The following is a 16,302-nucleotide window of genomic DNA, read 5'->3' on the forward strand; positions in this document are numbered from 1 at the left end:
CCCGAGCCCTATTCCCTATATAGTGCACTACTTTAGACCCGAGCCCTATTCCCTATATAGTGCACTACTTTAGACCAGAGCCCTATTCCCTATATAGTACACTACTTTAGACCAGGGCCCTATTCCCTATATAGTGCACTACTTTAGACCAGAGCCCTATTCCCTATATAGTGCACTACTTTAGACCAGAGCCCTATTCCCTATATAGTACACTACTTTAGACCAGGGCCCTATTCCCTATATAGTACACTACTTTAGACCAGGGCCCTATTCCATATGTAGTGCACTACTTTAGACCAGAGCCCTATTCCCTATATAGTACACTACTTTTGACTAGGGTACATACATGTAGGGCTCTGGTCAACAGTAGTGCACTCTATAGGGCATAGGGCGCTGGTCAACAGTAGTGCACTACATATGGAATAGGGCCTTACTGCACTGTAGTACCCACTCGTGTGCTCTTTAGCAGTAACGCCAAGGTCTCATCATGAGTCTTCTCATGTACCCCCTGTGGATAGGCCAAGTTCCCCCTAGGAATCCTAGTAGCCCTGGATGGGAACCACTGGTCTAGGGAATAGGAACCACTAGTTTAGGGAATAGGAACCACTGGTCTAGGGAAGAGGAACCACTGGTCTAGGGAATAGGAACCACTGGTCTAGGGAATAGGAACCACTGGTCTAGGGAATAGGAACCACTGGTCTAGGGAATAGGAACCACTGGTCTAGGGAATAGGAACCACTGGTCTAGGGAATAGACAGTCTTGAAGAGGACACGACAAAGCCTATTCCCCCTCAGGAAACTAAAAAGATTTGGTATGGGTCCTCAGATCTTCAAGGTTCTACAGCTGCAACATCAAGAGCATCCTGACTGGTTGCATAATTGCCTGGTACGGCAACTGCTCGGCCTCCGACCGCAAGGCACTAGTGAGTGTAGTGCGTACGGCCCAGTACATCACTGGGGCTAAGCTGCCTGCCATCCAGGACCTCTATAATAGGCGGTGTCAGAGGAAGGCCCTAAAAATTGTCAAAGACCCCAGCCACCCCAGTCATAGACTGTTCTCTCTACTATCGCATGGCAAGTGGTACCGGAGTGCCAAGTCTAGGACAAAAAGGCTTCTCAACAGCTTTTACCCCCAAGCCATATGACTCCTGAACATGGATCAAATGCCTACCCAGACTATTTGCATTGTGCCCACCCACCAACCCCTCTTTTACGCTGCTGCTACTCTCTATCATCAACTCAGCAAAAGAAACGTCCTCTGGCTGGTGACATTGTCATGTCAACTGTGTTTACTTTCAGCAAACTTAGCATGTGTAAATATTTGTATGAACATAAGATTCAACTGAGACATAAACTGAACAAGTTCAACAGACATGTGACTAACAGAAATGGAATAATGTCCCTGAACAAAGGGGAGGGGGGGGGGGGGGGGGGGGTTAAAATCAAAAGTAACAGTAAGTATCTGGTGTGGCCACCAGCTGCATTAAGTACTGCAGTGCATCTCCTCCTCGTGGACTGCACCAGATTTGCCAGTTCTTGTTGTGAGATGTTACCCCACTCTTCCACCAAGGCACCTGCAAGTTCCCGGACATTTTTGCGGCGTATGGGCCTAGCCCTCACCCTCCGATACAATAGGTGACAGGAGTGCTCAATGGGATTGAGATCTGGGCTCTTCGCTGGCCATGGCAGAACACTGACATTCCTGTCTTGCAGGAAATCACGCACAGAGCGAGCAGTATGGCTGGTGGCATTGTCATGTAAGGATGAGCCTGCAGGAAGGGTACCACATGAGGGAGGAGGATGTCTTCCCTGTAACGCACAGCTTTGAGATTGCCTGCAATGACAACAAGCTCAGTCCGATGGTGCTGTGACACACCGCCCCAGACCATGACGGACCCTCTACCTCCAAATCAATCAGCCTCCAGAGTACAGGCCTCGGTGTAATGCTCATTCCTTCAACGATAAACGCGAATCCGACCATCTCCCCTGGTGAGACAAAACCGTGACTCGTCAGTGAAGAGCACTTTTTGGCAGTCCTGTCTGGTCCAGCGACGATGGGTTTGTGCCTATAGGCGACGTTGTTGCCGGTGATATCTGGTGAGGACCTGCCTGACAACAGGCTTACAAGGCCTCGGTCCAGCCTCTCTCAGCCTATAGCAGAGAGCCTGAGCAGTGATGGAGGGATTGTACGTTCCTCAATTAGCCCGACTAACTGGTGCCTGTACATAGCCTCGCTACTGTTATAGCCTCTCTACTGTATATACAGTGCCTTGCGAAAGTATTCGGCCCCCTTGAACTTTGCGACCTTTTGCCACATTTCAGGCTTCAAACATAAAGATATAAAACTGTATTTTTTTGAAGAATCAACAACAAGTGGGACACAATCATGAAGTGGAACGACATTTATTGGATATCTCAAACTGAAAAATTGGGTGTGCAAAATTATTCAGCCCCCTTACTTTCAGTGAGCATTTCACTGTAAGGTCTACATTGTATTCGGAGCACGTGACACAAGCACTTTGATTTGGCAGATCAGCTGGAGCTCCTACTTCTCCTGTGGAACACTTGCTGTACAGATGTAGGATCTTAATTTGAGCCAGTTTGTTACAGCTGCAAAATGATCCTGCAGCATCAGGAAAAGAGAATTATTGTATGGATTATATTTAATGGACGTTTTTGTAGGGGTTGATACATTCTCAGTTAGGGCAAATCAAGTCTTGACATTTCAACGTGTAAATTACACACTTAGAAGCCTTTTTCAAATGAAAATACACTACAAGTTTGCTTTGCAAGAAAATTCTCAGGAACAAAAAATTGATCAAAATGAAGATCCTACATTTGTAGTATATTGCAACATCAAAGTAATGGCAAGATTTATGTTGTCTCGACTAACAATTATAAGCTCTTATCTACTCATGTAGAAAGATAAAGAGAAAATCCGTATAGATACACAAAATAGCACATCTGCCATTTTGGAATATCAAAATACCTGATATCAGAAGAAACGCATCAAACGGCACACCTTTCCAGGTAGAGAGGACCTTTAGTGCATTCTGGGTCATGGATAGACACTGTACTGTATATCTGGAAGGACTGTACTGTATATCTGAAAGGACAGTGCTGTATATCTGTATGGAGAGTACTGTATATCTGTAATGACACTGTACTGTATATCTGTATGGACAGTACTGTATATCTGTATGGAGAGTACTGTATATCTGTATGGACAGTACTGTATATCTGTATGGACAGTACTGTATATCTGTATGGAGAGTACTGTATATCTGTGTGGACTGTACTGTATATCTGTATGGACTGTACTGTATGGACTGTACTGTATATCTGTATGGACTGTACTGTATATCTGTAATGACAGTGTTCTATTTGCAGAGTGTCTAAGCCAGAGATAAGACTGCTTTTTAGTGTACTACCCTCTGTGTCACCTTGTAATGAATACCTGCTTTATGGTCCAGGGCAAGGACACCTGGCACACAAAGGCAGAACGCCTGCGCAGGGTATGTGAATGGTTTTTACCTTTCAGACCAGAGAACAAAGTACACAGGAGAGACACCTGTGACATACATTATTTTGGATACACAATTCTGGGAATATTATTGTCAACGCCAAAGGGCCTAAATCTACCGAAACAACTACCTGGGTGGGTGAACAAACGTGGAGTAACTGGGCTCTGAGGATTTAATGGATACTGTTTGCCAAATGGATTGTACCTGAGAGACGTAAACTGAAGTCGGAGAGAAGGTTGTCAACGGAACTACCAGCCAGGACTCCATTTTGGAGAAACGGTAAGGTTCACATTCAGCCTTTCCTTTCTCTACTGACTGTAGAGACGGAAAACCATTAGCTTCCTTCTAAAAGTCAGTGGAGACGGAAAACCATTAGCTTCCTTCTAACAGTCAGTAGAGACGGAAAACCATTAGCTTCCTTCTAACAGTCAGTAGAGACGGAAAACTATTAGCTTCCTTCTAAAAGTCAGTAGAGACGGAAAACCATTAGCTTCCTTCTAAAAGTCAGTAGAGAAGGGAAACCAATAGCTTCCTTCTAACAGTCAGTAGAGAAGAGAAACCATTAGCTTCCTTCTAACAGTCAGTAGAGACGGAAAACCATTAGCTTCCTTCTAACAGTCAGTAGAGACGGAAAACCATTAGCTTCCTTCTAAAAGTCAGTAGAGAAGGGAAACCAATAGCTTCCTTCTAACAGTCAGTAGAGACGGAAAACCATTAGCTTCCTTCTAACGGTCAGTAGAGACGGAAAACCATTAGCTTCCTTCTAACAGTCAGTAGAGAAGAGAAACCATTAGCTTCCTTCTAACAGTCAGTAGAGAAGGGAAACCATTAGCTTCCTTCTAACAGTCAGTAGAGACAGAAAACCATTAGCTTCCTTCTAACAGTCAGTAGAGACGGAAAACCATTAGCTTCCTTCTAACAGTCAGTAGAGACGGAAAACCATTAGCTTCCTTCTAACAGTCAGTAGAGGGAAAACCATTAGCTTCCTTCTAACAGTCAGTAGAGAAGGGAAACCAATAGCTTCCTTCTAACAGTCAGTAGAGAAGAGAAACCATTAGCTTCCTTCTAACAGTCAGTAGAGACAGAAAACCATTAGCTTCCTTCTAACAGTCAGTAGAGACGGAAAACCATTAGCTTCCTTCTAACAGTCAGTAGAGACGGAAAACCATTAGCTTCCTTCTAACAGTCAGTAGAGGGAAAACCATTAGCTTCCTTCTAACAGTCAGTAGAGACGGAAAACCATTAGCTTCCTTCTAAAAGTCAGTAGAGAAGGGAAACCAATAGCTTCCTTCTAACAGTCAGTAGAGACGGAAAACCATTAGCTTCCTTCTAACGGTCAGTAGAGACGGAAAACCATTAGCTTCCTTCTAACAGTCAGTAGAGAAGAGAAACCATTAGCTTCCTTCTAACAGTCAGTAGAGAAGGGAAACCATTAGCTTCCTTCTAACAGTCAGTAGAGACAGAAAACCATTAGCTTCCTTCTAACAGTCAGTAGAGACGGAAAACCATTAGCTTCCTTCTAACAGTCAGTAGAGACGGAAAACCATTAGCTTCCTTCTAACAGTCAGTAGAGGGAAAACCATTAGCTTCCTTCTAACAGTCAGTAGAGAAGAGAAACCATTAGCTTCCTTCTAACAGTCAGTAGAGACGGAAAACCATTAGCTTCCTTCTAACAGTCAGTAGACAGAAAACCATTAGCTTCCTTCTAACAGTCAGTAGAGAAGAGAAACCATTAGCTTCCTTCTAACAGTCAGTAGAGATGGAAAACCATTAGCTTCCTTCTAACAGTCAGTAGAGAAGAGAAACCATTAGCTTCCTTCTAACAGTCAGTAGACAGAAAACCATTAGCTTCCTTCTAACAGTCAGTAGAGACGGAAAACCATTAGCTTCCTTCTAACAGTCAGTAGAGAAGAGAAACCATTAGCTTCCTTCTAACAGTCAGTAGAGAAGAGAAACCATTAGCTTCCTTCTAACAGTCAGTAGAGAAGAGAAACCATTAGCTTCCTTCTAACAGTCAGTAGACAGAAAACCATTAGCTTCCTTCTAACAGTCAGTAGAGACGGAAAACCATTAGCTTCCTTCTAACTGTCAGTAGAGACTGAAAACCATTAGCTTCCTTCTTAAGGTCAGTAGAGAAGAGAAACCATTAGCTTCCTTCTAACAGTCAGTAGAGACGGAAAACCATTAGCTTCCTTCTAACAGTCAGTAGAGACGGACAACCATTAGCTTCCTTCTAACTGTCAGTAGAGACGGAAAACCATTAGCTTCCTTCTAACAGTCAGTAGAGACGGAAAACCATTAGCTTCCTTCTAACTGTCAGTAGAGACTGAAAACCATTAGCTTCCTTCTTAAGGTCAGTAGAGAAGAGAAACCATTAGCTTCCTTCTAACAGTCAGTAGAGACGGAAAACCATTAGCTTCCTTCTAACAGTCAGTAGAGACGGACAACCATTAGCTTCCTTCTAACTGTCAGTAGAGACGGAAAACCATTAGCTTCCTTCTAACAGTCAGTAGAGACGGAAAACAATTAGCTTCCTTCTTACAGTCAGTAGAGATGGAAAACCATTAGCTTCCTTCTAACAGTCAGTAGAGACGGAAAACAATTAGCTTCCTTCTAACAGTCAGTAGAGACAGAAAACCATTAGCTTCCTTCTAACTGTCAGTAGACGGAAAATCATTAGCTTCCTTCTAACAGTCAGTAGAGACAGAAAACCATTAGCTTCCTTCTAACAGTCAGTAGAGACAGAAAACCATTAGCTTCCTTCTAACAGTCTAGATGGAAGCTAATGGTTTTCCATCTCTACTGACTGTTAGAAGGAAGCTAATGATTTTCCGTCTACTGACAGTTAGAAGGAAGCTAATGGTTTTCTGTTTCTACTGACTGTTAGAAGGAAGCTAATTGTTTTCCGTCTCTACTGACTGTTAGAAGGAAGCTAATGGTTTTCCATCTCTACTGACTGTAAGAAGGAAGCTAATTGTTTTCCGTCTCTACTGACTGTAAGAAGGAAGCTAATTGTTTTCCGTCTCTACTGACTGTTAGAAGGAAGCTAATGGTTTTTAGTATTTACAACACTCCCATTTGACTACTGTCTCTCAGCTTTGTTCAGGATATTTTAGTCAAAGCTCTGTGTTTGTAAATCTTTAAGATTTATATTTCCTGTTTTTTTTTGTTTTGTCTTTTTAAAAGGCCACTTGAATTGTTAGTGGTACAGAAGCATCCAGATCTTTATCTGGGACTGACTGATATGTTTTTTTTACCAAATAATTTTGAACATCCTTCTTCATTATCATAAGGCTGACCGTTTCTCATAATGTATCGGCTGACTTTAGTGTGTCATAAATTCATAGAACAAAACTGACAATGTTATAAAGTCAATATCTAGGAGAAAATAGCCTCGTTGTTCACAGCAGTTTAGTCACTGTATCTTTGTCCCAAATGACAGACTATTCCCAAAATAGTCCCTATGGGCCCTAGTCTAAAGCTGTGTACTACAAAGGGAACAGGGTGCCATTTGGGATGCATGGTGTATATTATTACAGAAAGCCTCTCGTGTGTAAAGCCAAAGCAATTACACATTTCCCTAAATGAGCTGAGCTGAGAGGGACTAACTGTCCGTATCCCCTGGTAACAGACCAGCCAAATCAATTACACATTCCCTAAATGAGCTGAGAGAGACTAGAGACAATAGTAATGATGATGATTAATCATGGATTAGCTATAATGTACAGTATATTACACACACACACACACACACACCCTGTCAGCAAGCAGGCAATACTTATTATTAATTATTATTACACCATATATAACGCCATAACAGCAGTCAGGAACGTTATGAAGTGTGAAGAGTCAGTGGTTTTCTTTAGTAAAGCTTGAGTGCGTCGGCTGCTTGCAGAGAGAGAGAGAGACTACTACAGTTGAACTGATCCTCAGTGAAAAACACTGAGGCCAACGGAAGACGGATGGACCGTTTGCTCAATAGAGAAAGGCTCTTCCTGGAAGAGCAGGAAGACAGATGGACCGTTTGCTCAATAGAGAAAGGCTCTTCCTGGAAGAGCAGGAAGACGGATGGACCGTTTGCTCAATAGAGAAAGGCCTTCCTGGAAGAGCAGGAAGACATGTGGACCGTTTGGTCAATAGAGAAAGGCTCTTCCTGGAAGAGCAGGAAGACAGATGGACCGTTTGCTCAATAGAGAAAGGCTCTTCCTGGAAGAGTAACACAAAGTGAAGAGCAGGAAGACGGGCTCTTGTTATGAAGCACAAACAAGTCTGACCTGTCTAAACGTGTCTTACTCCTGAACACCTGGAGTCCAAATACAGAAGTCGTCTTCCCAGTTTACACACAATTTACTCCATGTCAGGTGAAGAACAGCTTTATGAAACTGTTACCAGGGGATACGGACAGTTAGTTTACTCCATGTCAGGTGTAGAACAGCTTTATGAAACTGTTACCAGGGGATACGGACAGTTAGTTTACTCCATGTCAGGTGTAGAACAGCTTTATGAAACTGTTACCAGGGGATACGGACAGTTAGTTTACTCCATGTCAGGTGTAGAACAGCTTTATGAAACTGTTACCAGGGGATACGGACAGTTAGTTTACTCCATGTCAGGTGTAGAACAGCTTTATGAAACTGTTACCAGGGGATACGGACAGTTCGTTTACTCCATGTCAGGTGAAGAGCAGCTTTATGAAACTGTTACCAGGGGATACGGACAGTTAGTTTACTCCATGTCAGGTGTAGAGCAGCTTTATGAAACTGTTACCAGGGGATACGGACAGTTAGTTTACTCCATGTCAGGTGTAGAACAGCTTTATGAAACTGTTACCAGGGGATACGGACAGTTAGTTTACTCCATGTCAGGTGTAGAACAGCTTTATGAAACTGTTACCGGGGATACGGACAGTTAGTTTACTCCATGTCAGGTGAAGAACAGCTTTATGAAACTGTTACCAGGGGATACGGACAGTTAGTTTACTCCATGTCAGGTGAAGAGCAGCTTTATGAAACTGTTACCAGGGGATACAGACAGTTAGTTTACTCCATGTCAGGTGAAGAACAGCTTTATGAAACTGTTACCAGGGGATACGGACAGTTAGTTTACTCCATGTCAGGTGTAGAACAGCTTTATGAAACTGTTACCAGGGGATACAGACAGTTAGTTTACTCCATGTCAGGTGTAGAACAGCTTTATGAAACTGTTACCAGGGGATACGGACAGTTAGCTTACTCCATGTCAGGTGAAGAACAGCTTTATGAAACTGTTACCAGGGGATACGGACAGTTAGTTTACTCCATGTCAGGTGAAGAACAGCTTTATGAAACTGTTACCAGGGGATACGGACAGTTAGTTTACTCCATGTCAGGTGAAGAACAGCTTTATGAAACTGTTACCAGGGGATACGGACAGTTAGTTTACTCCATGTCAGGTGTAGAGCAGCTTTATGAAACTGTTACCAGGGGATACGGACAGTTAGTTTACTCCATGTCAGGTGTAGAGCAGCTTTATGAAACTGTTACCAGGGGATACGGACAGTTAGTTTACTCCATGTCAGGTGAAGAACAGCTTTATGAAACTGTTACCAGGGGATACGGACAGTTAGTTTACTCCATGTCAGGTGAAGAACAGCTTTATGAAACTGTTACCAGGGGATACGGACAGTTAGTTTACTCCATGTCAGGTGTAGAACAGCTTTATGAAACTGTTACCAGGGGATACGGACAGTTAGTTTACTCCATGTCAGGTGTAGAACAGCTTTATGAAACTGTTACCAGGGGATACGGACAGTTAGTTTACTCCATGTCAGGTGTAGAGCAGCTTTATGAATCTGTTACCAGGGGATAAGGACAGTTAGTTTACTCCATGTCAGGTGTAGAACAGCTTTATGAAACTGTTACCAGGGGATACGGACAGTTAGTTTACTCCATGTCAGGTGTAGAACAGCTTTATGAAACTGTTACCAGGGGATACGGACAGTTAGTTTACTCCATGTCAGGTGTAGAACAGCTTTATGAAACTGTTACCAGGGGATATGGACAGTTAGTTTACTCCATGTCAGGTGTAGAGCAGCTTTATGAATCTGTTACCAGGGGATAAGGACAGTTAGTTTACTCCATGTCAGGTGTAGAACAGCTTTATGAAACTGTTACCAGGGGATACGGACAGTTAATTTACTCCATGTCAGGTGTAGAACAGCTTTATGAAACTGTTACCAGGGGATACGGACAGTTAGTTTACTCCATGTCAGGTGAAGAACAGCTTTATGAAACTGTTACCAGGGGATACGGACAGTTAGTTTACTCCATGTCAGGTGAAGAACAGCTTTATGAAACTGTTACCAGGGGATACGGACAGTTAGTTTACTCCATGTCAGGTGAAGAACAGCTTTATGAAACTGTTACCAGGGGATACGGACAGTTAGTTTACTCCATGTCAGGTGTAGAACAGCTTTATGAAACTGTTACCAGGGGATACAGACAGTTAGTTTACTCCATGTCAGGTGAAGAACAGCTTTATGAAACTGTTACCAGGGGATACGGACAGTTAGTTTACTCCATGTCAGGTGAAGAACAGCTTTATGAAACTGTTACCAGGGGATACGGACAGTTGGTTTACTCCATGTCAGGTGAAGAACAGCTTTATGAAACTGTTACCAGGGGATACGGACAGTTGGTTTACTCCATGTCAGGTGAAGAACAGCTTTATGAAACTGTTACCAGGGGATACGGACAGTTAGTTTACTCCATGTCAGGTGTAGAACAGCTTTATGAAACTGTTACCAGGGGATACGGACAGTTAGTTTACTCCATGTCAGGTGTAGAACAGCTTTATGAAACTGTTACCAGGGGATACGGACAGTTAGTTTACTCCATGGCAGGTGTAGAACAGCTTTATGAAACTGTTACCAGGGGATACGGACAGTTAGTTTACTCCATGTCAGGTGTAGAACAGCTTTATGAAACTGTTACCAGGGGATACGGACAGTTAGTTTACTCCATGTCAGGTGTAGAACAGCTTTATGAAACTGTTACCAGGGGATACGGACAGTTAGTTTACTCCATGTCAGGTGTAGAACAGCTTTATGAAACTGTTACCAGGGGATACGGACAGTTAGTTTACTCCATGTCAGGTGTAGAACAGCTTTATGAAACTGTTACCAGGGGATACGGACAGTTAGTTTACTCCATGTCAGGTGTAGAACAGCTTTATGAAACTGTTACCAGGGGATACGGACAGTTAGTTTACTCCATGTCAGGTGAAGAGGAGCTTTATGAAACTGTTACCAGGGGATACAGACAGTTAGTTTACTCCATGTCAGGTGAAGAACAGCTTTATGAAACTGTTACCAGGGGATACGGACAGTTAGTTTACTCCATGTCAGGTGTAGAACAGCTTTATGAAACTGTTACCAGGGGATACAGACAGTTAGTTTACTCCATGTCAGGTGTAGAACAGCTTTATGAAACTGTTACCAGGGGATACGGACAGTTAGCTTACTCCATGTCAGGTGAAGAACAGCTTTATGAAACTGTTACCAGGGGATACGGACAGTTAGTTTACTCCATGTCAGGTGTAGAGCAGCTTTATGAAACTGTTACCAGGGGATACGGACAGTTAGTTTACTCCATGTCAGGTGAAGAACAGCTTTATGAAACTGTTACCAGGGGATACGGACAGTTAGTTTACTCCATGTCAGGTGTAGAGCAGCTTTATGAAACTGTTACCAGGGGATACGGACAGTTAGTTTACTCCATGTCAGGTGTAGAGCAGCTTTATGAAACTGTTACCAGGGGATACGGACAGTTAGTTTACTCCATGTCAGGTGTAGAACAGCTTTATGAAACTGTTACCAGGGGATACGGACAGTTAGTTTACTCCATGTCAGGTGAAGAGCAGCTTTATGAAACTGTTACCAGGGGATACGGACAGTTAGTTTACTCCATGGCAGGTGTAGAACAGCTTTATGAAACTGTTACCAGGGGATACGGACAGTTAGTTTACTCCATGTCAGGTGTAGAACAGCTTTATGAAACTGTTACCAGGGGATACGGACAGTTAGTTTACTCCATGTCAGGTGTAGAGCAGCTTTATGAAACTGTTACCAGGGGATACAGACAGTTAGTTTACTCCATGTCAGGTGTAGAACAGCTTTATGAAACTGTTACCAGGGGATACGGACAGTTAGTTTACTCCATGTCAGGTGTAGAACAGCTTTATGAAACTGTTACCAGGGGATACGGACAGTTAGTTTACTCCATGTCAGGTGTAGAACAGCTTTATGAAACTGTTACCAGGGGATACGGACAGTTAGTTTACTCCATGTCAGGTGTAGAACAGCTTTATGAAACTGTTACCAGGGGATACGGACAGTTAGTTTACTCCATGTCAGGTGTAGAACAGCTTTATGAAACTGTTACCAGGGGATACGGACAGTTAGTTTACTCCATGTCAGGTGAAGAGCAGCTTTATGAAAATGTTACCAGGGGATACAGACAGTTAGTTTACTCCATGTCAGGTGAAGAACAGCTTTATGAAACTGTTACCAGGGGATACGGACAGTTAGTTTACTCCATGTCAGGTGTAGAACAGCTTTATGAAACTGTTACCAGGGGATACAGACAGTTAGTTTACTCCATGTCAGGTGTAGAACAGCTTTATGAAACTGTTACCAGGGGATACGGACAGTTAGCTTACTCCATGTCAGGTGAAGAACAGCTTTATGAAACTGTTACCAGGGGATACGGACAGTTAGTTTACTCCATGTCAGGTGAAGAACAGCTTTATGAAACTGTTACCAGGGGATACGGACAGTTAGTTTACTCCATGTCAGGTGAAGAACAGCTTTATGAAACTGTTACCAGGGGATACGGACAGTTAGTTTACTCCATGTCAGGTGTAGAGCAGCTTTATGAAACTGTTACCAGGGGATACGGACAGTTAGTTTACTCCATGTCAGGTGTAGAGCAGCTTTATGAAACTGTTACCAGGGGATACGGACAGTTAGTTTACTCCATGTCAGGTGTAGAACAGCTTTATGAAACTGTTACCAGGGGATACGGACAGTTAGTTTACTCCATGTCAGGTGAAGAGCAGCTTTATGAAACTGTTACCAGGGGATACGGACAGTTAGTTTACTCCATGTCAGGTGTAGAGCAGCTTTATGAATCTGTTACCAGGGGATAAGGACAGTTAGTTTACTCCATGTCAGGTGTAGAACAGCTTTATGAAACTGTTACCAGGGGATACGGACAGTTAGTTTACTCCATGTCAGGTGTAGAACAGCTTTATGAAACTGTTACCAGGGGATACGGACAGTTAGTTTACTCCATGTCAGGTGAAGAACAGCTTTATGAAACTGTTACCAGGGGATACGGACAGTTAGTTTACTCCATGTCAGGTGTAGAGCAGCTTTATGAAACTGTTACCAGGGGATACGGACAGTTAGTTTACTCCATGTCAGGTGTAGAGCAGCTTTATGAATCTGTTACCAGGGGATAAGGACAGTTAGTTTACTCCATGTCAGGTGTAGAACAGCTTTATGAAACTGTTACCAGGGGATACGGACAGTTAGTTTACTCCATGTCAGGTGTAGAACAGCTTTATGAAACTGTTACCAGGGGATACGGACAGTTAGTTTACTCCATGTCAGGTGAAGAACAGCTTTATGAAACTGTTACCAGGGGATACGGACAGTTAGTTTACTCCATGTCAGGTGTAGAGCAGCTTTATGAAACTGTTACCAGGGGATACGGACAGTTAGTTTACTCCATGTCAGGTGTAGAGCAGCTTTATGAAACTGTTACCAGGGGATACGGACAGTTAGTTTACTCCATGTCAGGTGAAGAACAGCTTTATGAAACTGTTACCAGGGGATACAGACAGTTAGTTTACTCCATGTCAGGTGTAGAGCAGCTTTATGAAACTGTTACCAGGGGATACAGACAGTTAGTTTACTCCATGTCAGGTGTAGAACAGCTTTATGAAACTGTTACCAGGGGATACGGACAGTTAGTTTACTCCATGTCAGGTGTAGAACAGCTTTATGAAACTGTTACCAGGGGATACGGACAGTTAGTTTACTCCATGTCAGGTGTAGAGCAGCTTTATGAAACTGTTACCAGGGGATACGGACAGTTAGTTTACTCCATGTCAGGTGTAGAACAGCTTTATGAAACTGTTACCAGGGGATACGGACAGTTGGTTTACTCCATGTCAGGTGAAGAACAGCTTTATGAAACTGTTACCAGGGGATACGGACAGTTAGTTTACTCCATGTCAGGTGTAGAACAGCTTTATGAAACTGTTACCAGGGGATACGGACAGTTAGTTTACTCCATGTCAGGTGTAGAACAGCTTTATGAAACTGTTACCAGGGGATACGGACAGTTAGTTTACTCCATGTCAGGTGTAGAACAGCTTTATGAAACTGTTACCAGGGGATACGGACAGTTAGTTTACTCCATGTCAGGTGTAGAACAGCTTTATGAAACTGTTACCAGGGGATACGGACAGTTAGTTTACTCCATGTCAGGTGTAGAACAGCTTTATGAAACTGTTACCAGGGGATACGGACAGTTAGTTTACTCCATGGCAGGTGTAGAACAGCTTTATGAAACTGTTACCAGGGGATACGGACAGTTAGTTTACTCCATGTCAGGTGTAGAACAGCTTTATGAAACTGTTACCAGGGGATACGGACAGTTAGTTTACTCCATGTCAGGTGTAGAACAGCTTTATGAAACTGTTACCAGGGGATACGGACAGTTAGTTTACTCCATGTCAGGTGTAGAACAGCTTTATGAAACTGTTACCAGGGGATACGGACAGTTAGTTTACTCCATGTCAGGTGTAGAACAGCTTTATGAAACTGTTACCAGGGGATACGGACAGTTAGTTTACTCCATGGCAGGTGTAGAACAGCTTTATGAAACTGTTACCAGGGGATACGGACAGTTAGTTTATTCCATGTCAGGTGTAGAACAGCTTTATGAAACTGTTACCAGGGGATACGGACAGTTAGTTTACTCCATGTCAGGTGTAGAACAGCTTTATGAAACTGTTACCAGGGGATACGGACAGTTAGTTTACTCCATGTCAGGTGTAGAACAGCTTTATGAAACTGTTACCAGGGGATACGGACAGTTAGTTTACTCCATGTCAGGTGTAGAACAGCTTTATGAAACTGTTACCAGGGGATACGGACAGTTAGTTTACTCCATGGCAGGTGTAGAACAGCTTTATGAAACTGTTACCAGGGGATACGGACAGTTAGTTTACTCCATGTCAGGTGTAGAACAGCTTTATGAAACTGTTACCAGGGGATACGGACAGTTAGTTTACTCCATGTCAGGTGTAGAACAGCTTTATGAAACTGTTACCAGGGGATACGGACAGTTAGTTTACTCCATGTCAGGTGTAGAACAGCTTTATGAAACTGTTACCAGGGGATACGGACAGTTAGTTTACTCCATGTCAGGTGTAGAACAGCTTTATGAAACTGTTACCAGGGGATACGGACAGTTATTTTACTCCATGTCAGGTGAAGAACAGCTTTATGAAACTGTTACCAGGGGATACGGACAGTTAGTTTACTCCATGTCAGGTGTAGAACAGCTTTATGAAACTGTTACCAGGGGATACGGACAGTTAGTTTACTCCATGTCAGGTGAAGAACAGCTTTATGAAACTGTTACCAGGGGATACGGACAGTTAGTTTACTCCGTGTCAGGTGTAGAACAGCTTTATGAAACTGTTACCAGGGGATACGGACAGTTAGTTTACTCCGTGTCAGGTGTAGAACAGCTTTATGAAACTGTTACCAGGGGATACGGACAGTTAGTTTACTCCATGTCAGGTGTAGAACAGCTTTATGAAACTGTTACCAGGGGATACGGACAGTTAGTTTACTCCATGTCAGGTGTAGAACAGCTTTATGAAACTGTTACTAGGGGATACGGACAGTTAGTTTACTCCATGTCAGGTGAAGAGCAGCTTTATGAAACTGTTACCAGGGGATACGGACAGTTAGTTTACTCCATGGCAGGTGTAGAACAGCTTTATGAAACTGTTACCAGGGGATACGGACAGTTAGTTTACTCCATGTCAGGTGAAGAACAGCTTTATGAAACTGTTACCAGGGGATACGGACAGTTAGTTTACTCCATGTCAGGTGTAGAACAGCTTTATGAAACTGTTACCAGGGGATACAGACAGTTAGTTTACTCCATGTCAGGTGAAGAACAGCTTTATGAAACTGTTACCAGGGGATACGGACAGTTAGTTTACTCCATGTCAGGTGAAGAACAGCTTTATGAAACTGTTACCAGGGGATACGGACAGTTAGTTTACTCCATGTCAGGTGTAGAACAGCTTTATGAAACTGTTACCAGGGGATACGGACAGTTGGTTTACTCCATGTCAGGTGAAGAACAGCTTTATGAAACTGTTACCAGGGGATACGGACAGTTGGTTTACTCCATGTCAGGTGTAGAACAGCTTTATGAAACTGTTACCAGGGGATACGGACAGTTAGTTTACTCCATGTCAGGTGTAGAACAGCTTTATGAAACTGTTACCAGGGGATACGGACAGTTAGTTTACTCCATGTCAGGTGTAGAGCAGCTTCATGAAACTGTTACCAGGGGATACGGACAGTTAGTTTACTCCATGTCAGGTGTAGAACAGCTTTATGAAACTGTTACCAGGGGATACGGACAGTTAGTTTACTCCATGTCAGGTGTAGAACAGCTTTATGAAACTGTTACCAGGGGATACG

General features: G+C 43.1%; 1 protein-coding gene across 3 annotated transcripts in view; it reads left to right on the forward strand.

Moving 5' to 3' along the window:
* Positions 1 to 3,471: 3,471 nt before the first annotated feature.
* LOC110500915 (myelin regulatory factor-like protein) overlaps positions 3,472 to 16,302 on the forward strand; it is a 61,807-nt gene continuing 48,976 nt past the window's right edge. For all 3 annotated transcript variants that reach the window (XM_036956582.1, XM_036956580.1, XM_036956581.1), the window contains exon 1: positions 3,472 to 3,803. The gene's annotated coding sequence lies outside the window, so the exon portion shown is untranslated. The remainder of the gene's footprint in view (positions 3,804 to 16,302) is intronic.

This window comes from Oncorhynchus mykiss, chromosome 21 (assembly GCF_013265735.2).
Source record: "Oncorhynchus mykiss isolate Arlee chromosome 21, USDA_OmykA_1.1, whole genome shotgun sequence".
NCBI classification, from domain to species: domain Eukaryota; kingdom Metazoa; phylum Chordata; class Actinopteri; order Salmoniformes; family Salmonidae; genus Oncorhynchus; species Oncorhynchus mykiss.